This window comes from Sarcophilus harrisii, chromosome 2, assembly GCF_902635505.1.
Source record: "Sarcophilus harrisii chromosome 2, mSarHar1.11, whole genome shotgun sequence".
NCBI classification, from domain to species: Eukaryota; Metazoa; Chordata; class Mammalia; order Dasyuromorphia; family Dasyuridae; genus Sarcophilus; species Sarcophilus harrisii.
Window position 1 is genome coordinate 327,877,396 of NC_045427.1, and position 13,761 is coordinate 327,891,156.

Consider the following 13,761-nt stretch of genomic DNA (forward strand, 5'->3'; position numbering starts at 1 on the left):
ATCTAAGATTATGGAACAGAAAATGCTTGATGATAATGACGTACTCTCTACTTCTTATTAAAGATGGAAAGGGAGATCAGAACACACAACCTCCCACCTGTTTTTGTTTAAATAATAGCTTTTCAAAATAAATTAATTATTTTAAATAAAATGATAGTATTTTTAAAAAAATAAATTATTTTTAATAATAGCTTTTTATTTTCTAAATACAAGCAAAGATAGTTTTCAACATTCACCCTTGCAAAACCTTGTGTTCCAAATTTTTCTCCCTCTCTTCCCCCCACTGCCCTCCCCTAGATAGCAAATAACCCAATATGTTAAACATGTCTTATTCTCATTTCCATTTATCATGCTGCAGAAGAAAAATCAGATCAAAGAGGGAAAAATTGAGAGGAAAAAAAAAAACAAATATAATGACAAAAAAGGTGAAAATTCTATGTGGTGATCTACATTTAGTCTCCATCTCTGGGTACAAATGGCTGTCTCCATCACAAGTCTATTGGAATTGGCTTGAATCACCTCACTGTTGAAAAGAGCCCTGTCCATCAGAGTTGATCATCACATAATCTTGTTGCTGTCCTACCTGTTTGGAATCAATAGCACAAAGGAGGCACTGTACTGGTCCTCAGCAACTCTCCCTTGAAGAATCCCTTCTCTGCAAGAACCCCATGTAATAATACATGAATAAAATGGTGATTCCTTCCCTCAACACAACTACAGCCAATCTATGACTGACTTGGCTGGGACCACAAAATTAAGTCCTCAGAAAGCACTTAGCAAGTGTCAGAGTCAGGATCTAAGGCCTTTCTAACTCCAAATCCAGCAAATGGCCTCTACTTGCAGTTACACTATAGATACACATAATAGATAGATCATCACAATACACAAATACATCATTTGCAATTTCATTGATACAGAAACCTTTCCACCATCTCACATTTCAACTATCCATAACTTGATAAGTTAATCTTACTTGATAAGTAAGCCTAAAATTCAGAAAAGTTAATTGACTCAGCCACAATCATGTAGATAGCAAATGTTGGGTGGAATCTGAACCCAAGTCTTCCCAATTCCAAGTTCAGATCCATATGCAGATGTGACAGAGGGAAGAGAATAAGCATTTATATTGGGCCTATTATCTGCCAGGCAGGTGCTTTCTAAATATTATCTCATTTGATTCCCATAAAATGTTGGAAAGTAGGTGGTGTTATTATCCCCATTTTATAATTAAGGAAACAAGTGAAACAACTTACAATTGAGACAGACAGAACCATATAGCTAGTGTCTAAGGCTAAATTTGAACTCAGGTCTCCCTGACACCAGGTCTGGCACTCTGTCCCTCTATCCACTACCCCAAGATACCTCTCTCATATCTTCATAAGGTATGAGACAAGAAAAGCTTGGGTTGTCATTGAGTGCCTAGAGGGCAGTTTCAGAAGTACAGAAGGGAAAAGGAAGGTTTTAAGGTCATTAAGACTTTAAGTGGCCCAAAGAAAGGTAGGGAGGAGATCATGACTTACCATACCTCTCCCCTGCTCAAAACCTTTCAGTGGCTTAACAAATAGAGAGGAATAAACACATATTAAGTGTCTACTACATGTCAGGCACTGTGCTAAGCTCTTTACAAATATGATCCCATTATAAATAAATACATTTCTTCATCTGAATTTTAAAATCTCCCACATTCTGGCTCCAATCTTCTTTGTCAGTCTAATTTCACATTAATCTCCTTCATAAACTCTATATTCCAGCCAAATTGGACTGTTTGTTAGCTTCTGATTTCTTCCTGCACTTCTGTACACAGTGTACATTACCCTCATGCCTAAAATATATTTCCACCTAAACTCTGCTGCAGTGATTTTAAATCTGGGTTCCAGGAACTTATAGGGGGCGGGGGGAGATTTACATCTTCATTTTCATTAACCTTTAACAGAAATTTAGCATTTCTTCCAATTGTGAACGGAGGCAGCAAGCATTATTCTGAGGAATCCATAACTTTAATAGATTGCCCATGGAGGCCATGACACAAAAAAGGTTAAGAATCCCTAGTCTACTAAAAGTCTCATTTCCTTTGTAACCCATGAGACCACAACCCTCCAAAATCCTGAACTCACATGGACCAGATTTGAGTTTAAGGGATTACTTCATAAGATCATATTTAATTGTTGGCTTATAATTTTCCCCAACTTTGGAATTTGCTTTGGGAAAAACTCCAAAATAAAGTTTATCAATAAATTGTTTCTAGGCTTCCTAAAGTGGACAAGGAGATTCCTGGTTCCTATACAAGCCTTTGGTATAAGTGTATATTAGATTATAGAGTCTTTGTATTATAGAGTCTTTATTTTACACACATACACATACACACACACACACAGAAAAGACATAAAGAATTCCCCAAAATAGACAGACAGACAGATAGATAGATAAACAGATAGGTAGGTAGGTAGGTAAGTAGATAAATGGATAAAGATACCAAAACATAATGGCGATGAACTACATGCTCAGGAATATCTTCTATAATAGGATTCTCAGAAAATTTTATCAAATGCTCTGCCTACTACCATCTCTTTGCCTGATTAGGGTCTCTTCTCAGGGACTCCAATCTCTCACCTTCTGCTAGAAGCAAATCTATACCTCTAATCCTCATGGATTCTTGTCTAAGGCAGCAATTACTGCGCCCTCTGTACACAGCACAGACTCAGCCAATTATCCCTCTGTGATTAGATCTGCTCTCCAAGATTATCTTCTGAACAAGGAAAGTGAAGTGACATCCAAAAAGGGTCAAGCTTATCTGTCAGATCCCATTTATAGATCAGGCAAAGAGTCATCTTCTCTGAAGAGTCTAGCCTCCTGAGGCTTAGCAATCAACCTTTAAAAACAGCCCCAGTTACTGAAAATTAATTAGGAGCTATCTGTGTCTTACTCTTTTCCATTCACCTTTCACTTTCCTTATTTCCTCAGCTATTTGTAAAGTCTCATCAGTCATTTTGCTTTTCTTACTCTTCTTTTTCTTTGGAATATTTTCTGTTGCTGCCCCTTATACAATATTGTGGACCCCTATCCATAGTTCTTCGGGCATTCTATCTATCAGATCTAATCTCTTAAATATATTTATCACCTCCACTTCATATTCATAAAGTATGTTATTTAAATCATACTTATGTGGTTTAATGTTTTTCCTACTTTATCCAATTTAAGTACAAATTGTTTAATAAGAAGCTCATAATCTGAGCCACTGTGAATTCCAGGTCTTGTTTTAATTGATGGTATCTAGCAGGGGTCCTCAAACTACAGCCCGCGGGCTAGATGCGACAGCTGAGGACGATTTTCCCCCTCACCTAGGGCTATGAAGTTTCTTTATTTAAAGGCCCACAAAACAAAGTTTTTGTTTTTACTATAGTCGGGCCCTCCAACAGTCTGAGGGACAGTGAACTGGCCCCCTATTTAAAAAGTTTGAGGACCCCTGTGAGAGCTTCTCTACTTTTGGTTGCAAAGCATAATCAATCTGATTTCTATTTTGACTATCTGGAGAGAGAAATTTTAGCACAGGATGGGTTGAGGAAGTAGCAAGATATGACAGAACATCATAGAGCCCTTTGACTGCCCAAATCCTTCTAAAAAATTAGAAACATCATGTCTTATTCCTGAAATAAATGACATCCATGTAGAGCAAAAATGGACTTTTCAGCCTTTTTAGGCTAGGATTTACAAAGAACAGGTTTCATGAAAGCAAAAAGTTGATATTGGCAAACTTATCAAGAGTCAAACACCTGGTGAAATAAGTAGAACCAAAGGAACAGGGTACATAATGACTACAACAATGCAAATGGAAAGGAAGTCAAACTCTGAATTATCAAAAAACCAACGATTCCCAAGAACAGATAGTGAAAGTTAAGCCCCTCCTTTATATTGTACACACTGTCAGATACAGTCAGTGTTTTTACTTTTTACTGCTTTCTTTTTTTTTTTTAACTTAACTGCTATTTTTTGTTTTAACAGGGGATTGGATTTTAAGATAGGGAGATTGAGTTCATTAATGAATAATTATGATATAAAAAGTATCAATACTTTTGGAGGAGGTAAGAGAGGTGCTGCAAAAATATATTCAATGAAAAGTATTCAGGGGATTTAAAAGGCCTGGGTTTAAATCCTGGCTCAACCACTTCCTACCAATATGACTTAGGCCACATTGTTCAACTTTGTCAGGGTCTCAATTTTCTTAATTGAAAGATGAGAATTTAGAACTAGATATTTTCTAGGATTCCTTCCAGATTTAAATCCTATAATCTTATTCCAGACCACCACAGATTGCCAAGGTGCAGTGTGATCAAGATTCATCTTGTTAGACTGGGGATGACTTCCCTAGAAACTTTCTAGCAACAGGGAATTTGTGTTTCAAAGTGGTGGGATACATTATATAATCTATTTTCATACCAGTCACATGAATTTAATTTCATAATTGAAATATATTTTATCCCAGGATTCTTTTTTGCTTTCCCTTGACATTAAGAGTTTCCTAGTGAAGATATCAATCAATTGGTTAATCTTTGATTTCATCATATGACCACTCCATTTTATTTTTTTGCTTTCTTGGATGATATCTTTTACTCTGAAGCAACTAAGTGGCACAGTGGATAGAGAACCAGGCTTAGAATCAGGGAGATATGGGTTTAAATATGTTCTCAGACACTTACTGCTGTGTGATCCTGGGCAAGCCATTTAACCCTGTTTGCCTCAGTTTCCTCATCTGTAAATGAGCTAAAGGAGGAAATGGCAAATCATTTCAGTTTCTCTACTGAACCCCTAATGTGGGTTCACTGAGAGCTTGACCCAAAAGGAGCCCCAAAGAGCCAAATATGACCAAACAAAATCTTTTTTTTTAACTTTTTTCAACAGTATTTTATTTTTCCAAATACATGCAAACATAGATTTCAACATTCACCTTTGCAAAACCATGTGTTCCATATTTTTCTCCCTCCCTCCCCACTTCCTGCCTCTCCAAGACAGCAAGCAATCCAATATAGGTTAAATGTGCAATTCTTCTAAACATATTTCCATATTCATCATACTATTGCAAGAAAAATCTGATCAAAAGGAAAAAGTAACACAAGCAAACAACAACCAAAAAAAAAAAAAAAAAAAGGCGAAAATACTATGCTTCAATCCACATTCAATCTTCATAGTTCTCTCTCTGGGTGTGGAGAGAGCTCTTTCATTCACAAGTCTATTAGACTTGTCTTCAATCAGCTCATTGTTGAAAAAAGCCAAGTCCATCACCATCTTATTGTTAGACAATGTTTTCTAACAACAAAATCTTTTACTCTGGTTCACACTTATGTCCACCTCTCCAGTGCCCTCTGAGTTACGTTCATTATCAATTCCTTGGGATTGCAGTGTCCTGTGACATATCAAACAATACCAGTGGGTCACTGCTATTTTTCTTAAATGGACATTTATCTTAGGGAGATGTTTGGAGCCATTAAAGACCTTTGAAATTTCCCAGAGACGATTCATCCTGCTTTTCTGGGCCCAGCTTGTTGAACATATGCAACAGCTTTCCAAGATCTATGTGCTGATGGACAAGGTCTATAGGTTGTCCATTCAACTGATTCTTTCCAATCTCAGAGCTCCCAATCAAAAAGAACTCCTCCCCAACAATTCAAAGAGAGTATCTGTTCTCCGTATGTCTGCCTGTCACTATTTCTGTCTCTTTGTAACCTCCTATTCACAAATAAGGAAATATGCAAAGCAAGAAGCAATTATGATCAGTGGAAACTTTACCTATGCTAATGGTCAAAGTAATTAAGTAGAGATTGTAAACAAACTTTAAAGACCAGAAAAACTCCTCCATACAGAGGGAGAAAAGGAGGGTGGAAAAACAAGTACATCCCCTACTTTTATCAACTGTCTCTCAGAGAAAAGTCTGAAATAATCAGTCTTCTCCAGACATGGCCTCAGGCTGCTCCATCAAGTTAGTGAGAAACAGCAGTTGAAACAGCAATCTCAAGTGTCTCAAATGCCAGCCATGTCAGAGCTACCTCCCATCTCCTTCTTACACTAATCTTTAATCTTAACACAAACTTGAATGCTTGTGTCCTTGCTAACACCTGTGTCCCATTTATCATGAGATATCCTTTTAAATGAGAAAGAAACAACAACAACAATAAACAACACAACATCCCTTTAAAATTCACTCAGGAGGATTTCCAATTAAGATAGTCTTTGAATGACTCATGTTGTTCTGATCCCTAACCTGAACCACCAGACCAACCTGAGTCAAGCCTGATTTAAGACATTTGGCATTAGTTGGCAGGATTGGGTTCATGGCTAAAGTGGGGTAAGTGTAATGTGAAGGAAGAGGAGCCCCAAGGGATTATTGTCTGTGAGAAGTCAGTGACTACAGACTGACACAAATGTGTTCTGGAGCATTAAGGACCATACCCTAAGGATGATAAATATTACAAGTTACTATTCGTTAAATTTGCATTACTCTGTATGGGGGAGGAGAGTTGCCATAAATGATCTCTATTACAGCTTCGAGGTATAAGCCTGAAGACTTAATTTGTAGTGTACTGAATGGCCAGTTTGTGACTTGTAAATAATTGCATTTGAAAAGCCACTGGTAATTATTCCATTTGGACATTCTTGAGACTCTTTGCTACGGGCACTAAAGGGACAATTTAGGCAGACAATGCTTGAGTCTTCCCAAAATCTTAGAGATTCTAGAATTATGAAAAACAAAAAATGAGCCAGAGAACCACTACAGAATTAGTGGTAGGGGCTGGGGCCTTTGTCAATTTAAAAGGAGAGACAGCTTCTATTCTCACTAAAATTTAATGAAATTTAACTATTTTCCTTACGGGGATAATACTGAGAAGTGAATGAGGGATCCCAGCTTGGGCCTGGGTACCCTGCCCAATGCCAAAAGAAATGAAAAATGTTCAAATGAGTATGACCACATATACTGTTTTAGAAAATTTGAGAACAGACTGCCTCTTCCAGTTTGTGTCTCCTTTCTTGTAAATATTAAGCTCCCAGAGCAAACAGTGATCCTGAGATGGATACAGCAATTAAGTAGTCTTAGGGAGTAAAAACAACAACCATGTGGAGCTAATATATCCTCTCATTTTTTTTTTTTCAAATATTCCCTTGACTCTTAAATACTTTCTTTAATTCAGGCCTTCATCACTTAAGAGTATTGCAAGAATATTAGTCTTATTGATTCAAGTCTCTTACCACTCCAGTCAATCCTAACACTACCAATGTAATTATTCTTAAGGGTAGATCTGACCATATAATTCCCTAGTTGTTTTCTATTGCCTCCATGATAAACCATAAAATCCTCTGTTGAGCTTTTAAAACTCTATAGCCTTAATCTATCTTCTTAGTCTCATTGGGCATTACTCCCAGTTCAACACTCTATGATCCAGCCAAAATGGTATCTCCTTGTTCCTTACACATGTTATTACACCTCCCATTTCTTTGCCTTTGAACTTGGGGATAGTCCCCCATGCCTGGAATGAATTCCATCCTTACCTCAACCTCGCTGAATCCTATATACATCCTTTAACATAGAGCTCAGGCACAATTTTCTGATTTCCCCAAGCACTAGTTAGTAGTCTCCCTCCCAAATTACCTTATCTGTATGCTGTTCCCATTAGAACAGGATGTAAGCTCATCATTAGTAGGGTTTGTTTTATTCTTTGCATCCACAGCCTAGCATGGTATCTGGCATATAATAGGCTCTTAATAACTACTTGATGATGAACTGATTTCTGCCATGAATGTTTGTCCTGCAAAAATCCTAAATTATTCAGATTTATCCTGGTTATCCCTACTTTCTCTGCTTATATCCTTGACCTGTTCTCTATCAAAATATCTGTATCAGTTTTTCTTAACTTTCCCTTACCTCAAGCTCTCAATGAACCCACATTTCCCTTCTATCAGCAAATAATCTCACCTTCTACTCAACTGAGAAAATCAAGGCTAAATACCATGAGTTTCGTTTTTTTTTTTCTCCCATTCTTCCTATTATTTCTCCTATATACACCTGAGAATCTCTTTGCTCCTCTCCTCCTCTGTTCGGTCTTTAAGGAAGAATTGATTCTTCTTTTTTTGCATAGGTCCTTAAACATTCACTCTCTTTTCCTCTGGGAGCTCCCTCTCAGTAATTTAATTCTTTATTCTTTACCCCTTGTTATCTGACTCATAAATCTACCACTAATCTGCTCTGTTCTCAACTTTTAATTCTCTTTGACCTTCCTTAGAGTTATTGACACACTTAAACCTTAATGTTCTCACCTCCTTGGCTCCCATGAACCTCCCAATTGACTAACTGCTTTTTTACTGCATCATTTACTGTACCATCATGTTTCTTGTTTCCCTAACCTTAGGTATTCCCTCAAGGTTCCATACACTGATTTCTTTGCTGTTCATGGAATAAAATAATCCATCTCTTAATCCAGATAATCCATTTTCACTAGCTGCCCTCCATTCTTAGAATTCTCTCTCTGGATTCTCTTTCCTGGCTTCCTTCCAGTTCTAATTAAAATCCTACCTTCTACAAAAAAGTTTTACTCTATCCCCCTTAATGTTGGTGCCTTCCTTCTATTATCTCCAATTTATTCTTCTTTTCATAGATATATAGTTGTTTGCATATTATCTCTCCCATTAGATTATGAGCTGCCCTATAAGCAGGGATTTTGTTTATTTTGCTTTTCTTTGCATCTCCAGTATTTAGCACAATGTCTGGAACATAGTAGGTACCTAATAAATGCTTGTTGACTGTTAACAAGACAGTGATCAACAGTGTCAAATGCTGCAGAATGGTCAAGAAGAATAAAGATTTTTTAAAAAGTCAACCAGAATTCAAAATTAAGAGCTCCTTGATAATTTCAGAGTAATTTCAATATAATGATGAGATCAAGAGCCAGAATGGAGAGGATTTAGAAGAACTGGAAGAAAAGAAATAGACACACCTAGTATAAATAAATAATTTCTCCCAAGAACATTAGCTGAGGAGAGGAGACATATATACTTACATATATATATATTATATATATATATATAGGGATAAAGTAATATAATTAAATTTGACATATAGCAAGCCCAACAACTTTCTACATTTGTTAAAATGTTAACATGCTATATCTTCTTTTGCTCCAGCTGTTTGTTTTACACAATTTTGCACTGATTTCACAAGATTTTGACACATTCTTGAATTTCTCATCACAAAACCATATTTTTATTGCATTAGTCATTAAATATACCTTTGACCTTTGAAAAATGGTTCATTTTTCCAAGTCTCACCTTGGTTATGATCCAACATTTTTCAATAAGATTTAGAAATCAGGTGAGTTCCTAGGCTACTGAAGTCTGTTTATGTCCATCTTTTAGATAAATTTCTTCTTCTTTTTTTAATACTTAATTGCATCAGAAAAAGTTACAACATTTTGTTTCTGTTTGGAAATTTCTATAATTCTGGAATAATTCCACTTCTTAGTATATCAACATATTAATCAGAATTTGTCATACCCTCAATGAAAATAAGACTTACAAACTAAATAGAAGTTAAAAATATATATCCAAAATACTTTGTGAGGTGAATGTTTTAGAGTTTGTCAGTTGTTTCAGTTGTGCTTATAACTCCATTTGAGGTTTTTCTGGTAGAGATAATGAAGTGGTTTGCCATTTCCTCTCCTGCTCATTTTACAGAGGAGGAACTGAGACATAAAGAGTTAAATGACTTGTTTAGGGTCACACAGCTAGTAAATGTCAGATTGCATTCGAACTCAGATCTTCCTCACTCCAGGCCTGGCACTATAACCCAGGCTGGTCCTCTGGCTAGTAAGTGTCTGAAACTAGATCTGGACCCAGAAAATAAGCTCATTTGTAATTATGAGAGCTAAGAATGATTTTTTTTCATTTTTATATAAAATTTTATTGTATTTAAAAATATAAAAGTCATCCTTAGTTCCTATAAAAACAGGTATTGGGGTAGACTTGGTCCTCAAGAAGTAGTTTGTCAACCCCAGCTATTGGTAATTCTCTAAAACCATAAATTATAGGAAGGTGCTAGCGTATTGGCAGCAGGAGTTTCCTCCCCAGAGTTCCCATTATCAATTAAATCATGAGTTCAATCTCTATGTGAGTTGGAACAAAGAAAGCAGATGGTAGTAGTAATTCCACACTGAAATTTGGCAAGGCATAATAAAGAACAAAAAATTTAGGTATAGAAGACAGTGTAGAGTTGGACTGATTTGCCAAGGAGTGAAGACTACAAAGGGAGAAGAATATAGACAGGACCTGAATAATGAGAGGAATTAGAGATCATGTTGAGGATAATGAAGAAAGTTAAGAGTATTTAGGCAAAGGGAAAGATGGAATTACAAATGATTATGATTGGCTAAAGGAATTTCTGAATTAATAGACATGAAAATGGAATACTTGTGGATGAGGGCAAGATCAAGGTTATGGTCATCCTTCTTTGTAGAAGAGAGTGGAATGGAAGATGAGATCAGCAGCCAACCCATAAAGTTAAGGTATGTAAAGGAACATCAAGATGTTTGTGGCATGATGCTGAGTGAAGTGAGCAGAACCAGAACACTGAACACAGTAACAGCAAGATTGTGTGATGGGCCACATGGCAGACTTAGCTCTTCTCAGCAATACAGTTCTCCAAGACAATTCCAACAGATCTGAGATGGAAAATGCTGTCGGCATCCAGAGAAAGAACTATGGAAACTGAATATGGATCAAAGTGTATTTTTTTCATTCCTTGTTTTTTGTTTTTTCTTTCTCATGGTTTTTCCCTTTTGTTTTGATTTTTCTTTCACAACTGACTAACATGGAAATATGTTTTAAATGATTGTACATGTATAACCTATATCAGATTACTTGCTGTTTTGGGGGTGGGAAAGGTAAAAGAGGGAGGAAGAAAAAAATTTGAAATTCAAAATCTTACCAAAATGAATACTGAAAACTATCTTTACATGTAATTGGAAAAGTAAAATATTATTAAGTGAAAGAAAGAAAGAAGGGAGAGAGGAAGAGATGAAGGAAGGAAGAGAAGAAGGGAGGAAAGAAAGGAGGAAGAAAGGGAAGGAAGGAAGGAAGGAAAAAAGGAAAGAAGGAAGGAAGGAAAAGAGGGAGGAAGGAAAAGAAAAAATATATGTTGAAGTCCTTATGATGAGGGCAAGAGATGGGGCAGAAAGGACAATTGTGAACAAGGAAATGAACTCAATGAAGAAGGAGGGAGAAAATGGCTAGTGAGATACAGAGTGAATGATAAATTTGGAGGATTAAACCAGTAAATGAATGGGTATAAGAGAAAAAATCCAGTTAGTACCCAAAAGGTTGGATTGGGTTGCTGTTTCCTCAGGGAGGTGTAGGAGGCCAGGTTTCAATGAGTACCAAAAGATGGGAGAATAAAGAGAAGGAGTTTAGGAAGCTTGTCAATTATGAAACAGCCTTTTCCAGAAGACCCAGTGGAAGCAATGGGCAAAACTGAAGTGAAGTATAAGCAAAATAGGGCTGAAAAAATAGAAATAAAGGAATAGACAACAATGTATGCAAAGTAGAATTTATTCTTTGGCAGAAAGGGGTTCAGTATCATTGAAATGAGAAGAATGAAAAGAAGTTGGGGTTATACTATATCATCTCAATTGATTCTCACAACAGCCAGAGTGATGTGCTATTATTATTCCCATTTTATAGATGAAGAAACTGAAACTGAAAGAAATTTAGTAACTTCATATATCTAAGGAGTTTCTCGAGCAGGATTTGAGCTCAAATATTTCTCACTCAAAACCCAGTACTCTCTCCACTAACAACCTCAATAAACAGAAGGGAAGGTGCTAGTGAACAAGAGGAAGATTGAAAATTGGGGAAAGAAAAGGGATGATAGAAGGAACATACAAAGAAAATTGAAGAGGATGGAATCAGATATTTACAAAGGCAAAGGCCCCCTTTTCTCTGAGCCTGAAAGACAGTAAGGGATTATATGGAGGTAGTTTAAAGTATAGGTTTAGAGAGAAGAGGGAGCTCCAAAAGAACAGCCTGGAATTTGTCAGTGAGTTTATAAGGCAAGATCTTCTGCTGCTTGAGAGGAGGTGGAGTTGGGGTGGGTTGAAAAGAAATTTGGAACAAACACGGAAGGGAATTGAAGAGAATTCAGTCATAAATGAGGAAAAAAAACTGGTGAGCAGCAGGGAGAGCTTATATAACACAAATGGGCAGTGGGTCCCAGTCAGCACAGTGGTAAGACTTTCTCCAGTGGGACGAGGAGGCAAGGGACTCAAGGGCAGAGGGCAGAGTAAAAAGTTCAACTGATTAACCAAGGGAGGCCAGAGCAGGGGGGATAGCCTGGGAACTCTGGTCAGGGTAGAGAACAGGAGGAAAAAGAGGATGAAACACAAGGAAAGATAGGATTGGAGGCTAAGAATTGGGGAGAGGAATTTTGGAGTTATATATTACAGATCACCAGACTGGGGACATAACCACTGCTGTGTATGGCAGAGGAGGAATGAAGGTACAGATGTTCTGACTGGCTTCAAGGGAGTCAGCTGACATTGTTAATCCTGCATGTCAACTGCAATCCCGTTTTAGATTCCAGTTAACTGTATTGCTTTCTTCATTAGGTATGGAAAAGAAATTTAAATTTAGCTCTGACACTTTTGCTTTCTAAGATACTCACAGAAGTTTAGAACCGAAGGAACTTTAAAAATCATTTTATCTAACCATTCATTTTACAAACGAGAGGCACATTGAGTTAGCACAGAGCATGGAATGCTTTTTTCTCTCTATTCTTCATATAAATGAGGAGATGGAAATTAATTTCAATACTTAAGTGATTTGTCCACGGTCATGGTAAAAAACGGCAGTGGGAGATCTAGAATTCAGTTCATCTGACTTCAGACCCAGGATCTTTCTGTTTTTAGTGATTTTCCCTGTGTTGCCCTCCAGTGTCCTACTTATTAGTATTTGATGACTCTTCAATGAGAAAGACTCTGACTTCTCCCTTTATTATTAGTCTTTCCATCAAGCGATTTGCACAGATCTTTAAAGAAAAGAGACTGAAATCAACCCAAACCGTGGACAGAAAACAAGGCCCCTTCAGCCTGTGGTTGGAGGATTGTTTTTCTCATTCCATGTACATAGGGAACCGCAAAGATTCAGATAATGCTACAAACAATTCAAAGCCACAGGAAGGGGGTGGGGAGAGAGAGGAAAGGAAGAACCAAAGCATTTTCTCTTACCCCAGCCTAAGTGCTCTGTGTGGGCTCAGACTTAACCAGCTCCAGAACTTCTCAGGGAGAGAGCAGCCCTCCCACTCCCAGCCCCCATCCGCATCCCCATGTGTCCCTGGGCCAAGGCTGCAAGTACTCTGGACAGGAAAGGGGATAACAGGGCCTGGAATGACAAACCCCCATCTTGGGCCAATTAATGAATCACACCCCGCCCCACCCCCCTTCCATCCCCTCAGCCCATTTCCCCAGCTTGAGACAATTAAGTGGAGAATTTGAGCAGACTGCTTTTAACCTCTTAAGGGGCCTGGGTGATTCTCCCTTCCATTCTTTCTCCAATTCAGTGGTTGGATGCTCTTAAAACCTGCCATGGGGTCATTTTCCTTTTAATCCTAGAATTTAAATTAATGGATGAATGAACGAATGAACAAATGAATAAGGGGATAAAGAGTGGTAAGGGGAGGGAATAGGAAAATGATTCAAATAACTATGTACACAGTTTATCAGTAATTGGGGA

The 13,761-nt window shown here is 37.4% G+C and overlaps 1 long non-coding RNA gene across 1 annotated transcript in view; it reads right to left on the reverse strand.

Moving 5' to 3' along the window:
* The window catches only part of LOC111720629, a 157,652-nt gene extending 144,248 nt beyond the window's left edge, over positions 1–13,404 (reverse strand). Inside the window, exon 1 of the long non-coding RNA XR_004232041.1 lies at positions 13,257–13,404. This is a non-coding gene — a long non-coding RNA (uncharacterized LOC111720629). The remainder of the gene's footprint in view (positions 1–13,256) is intronic.
* Positions 13,405–13,761: the final 357 nt, after the last annotated feature.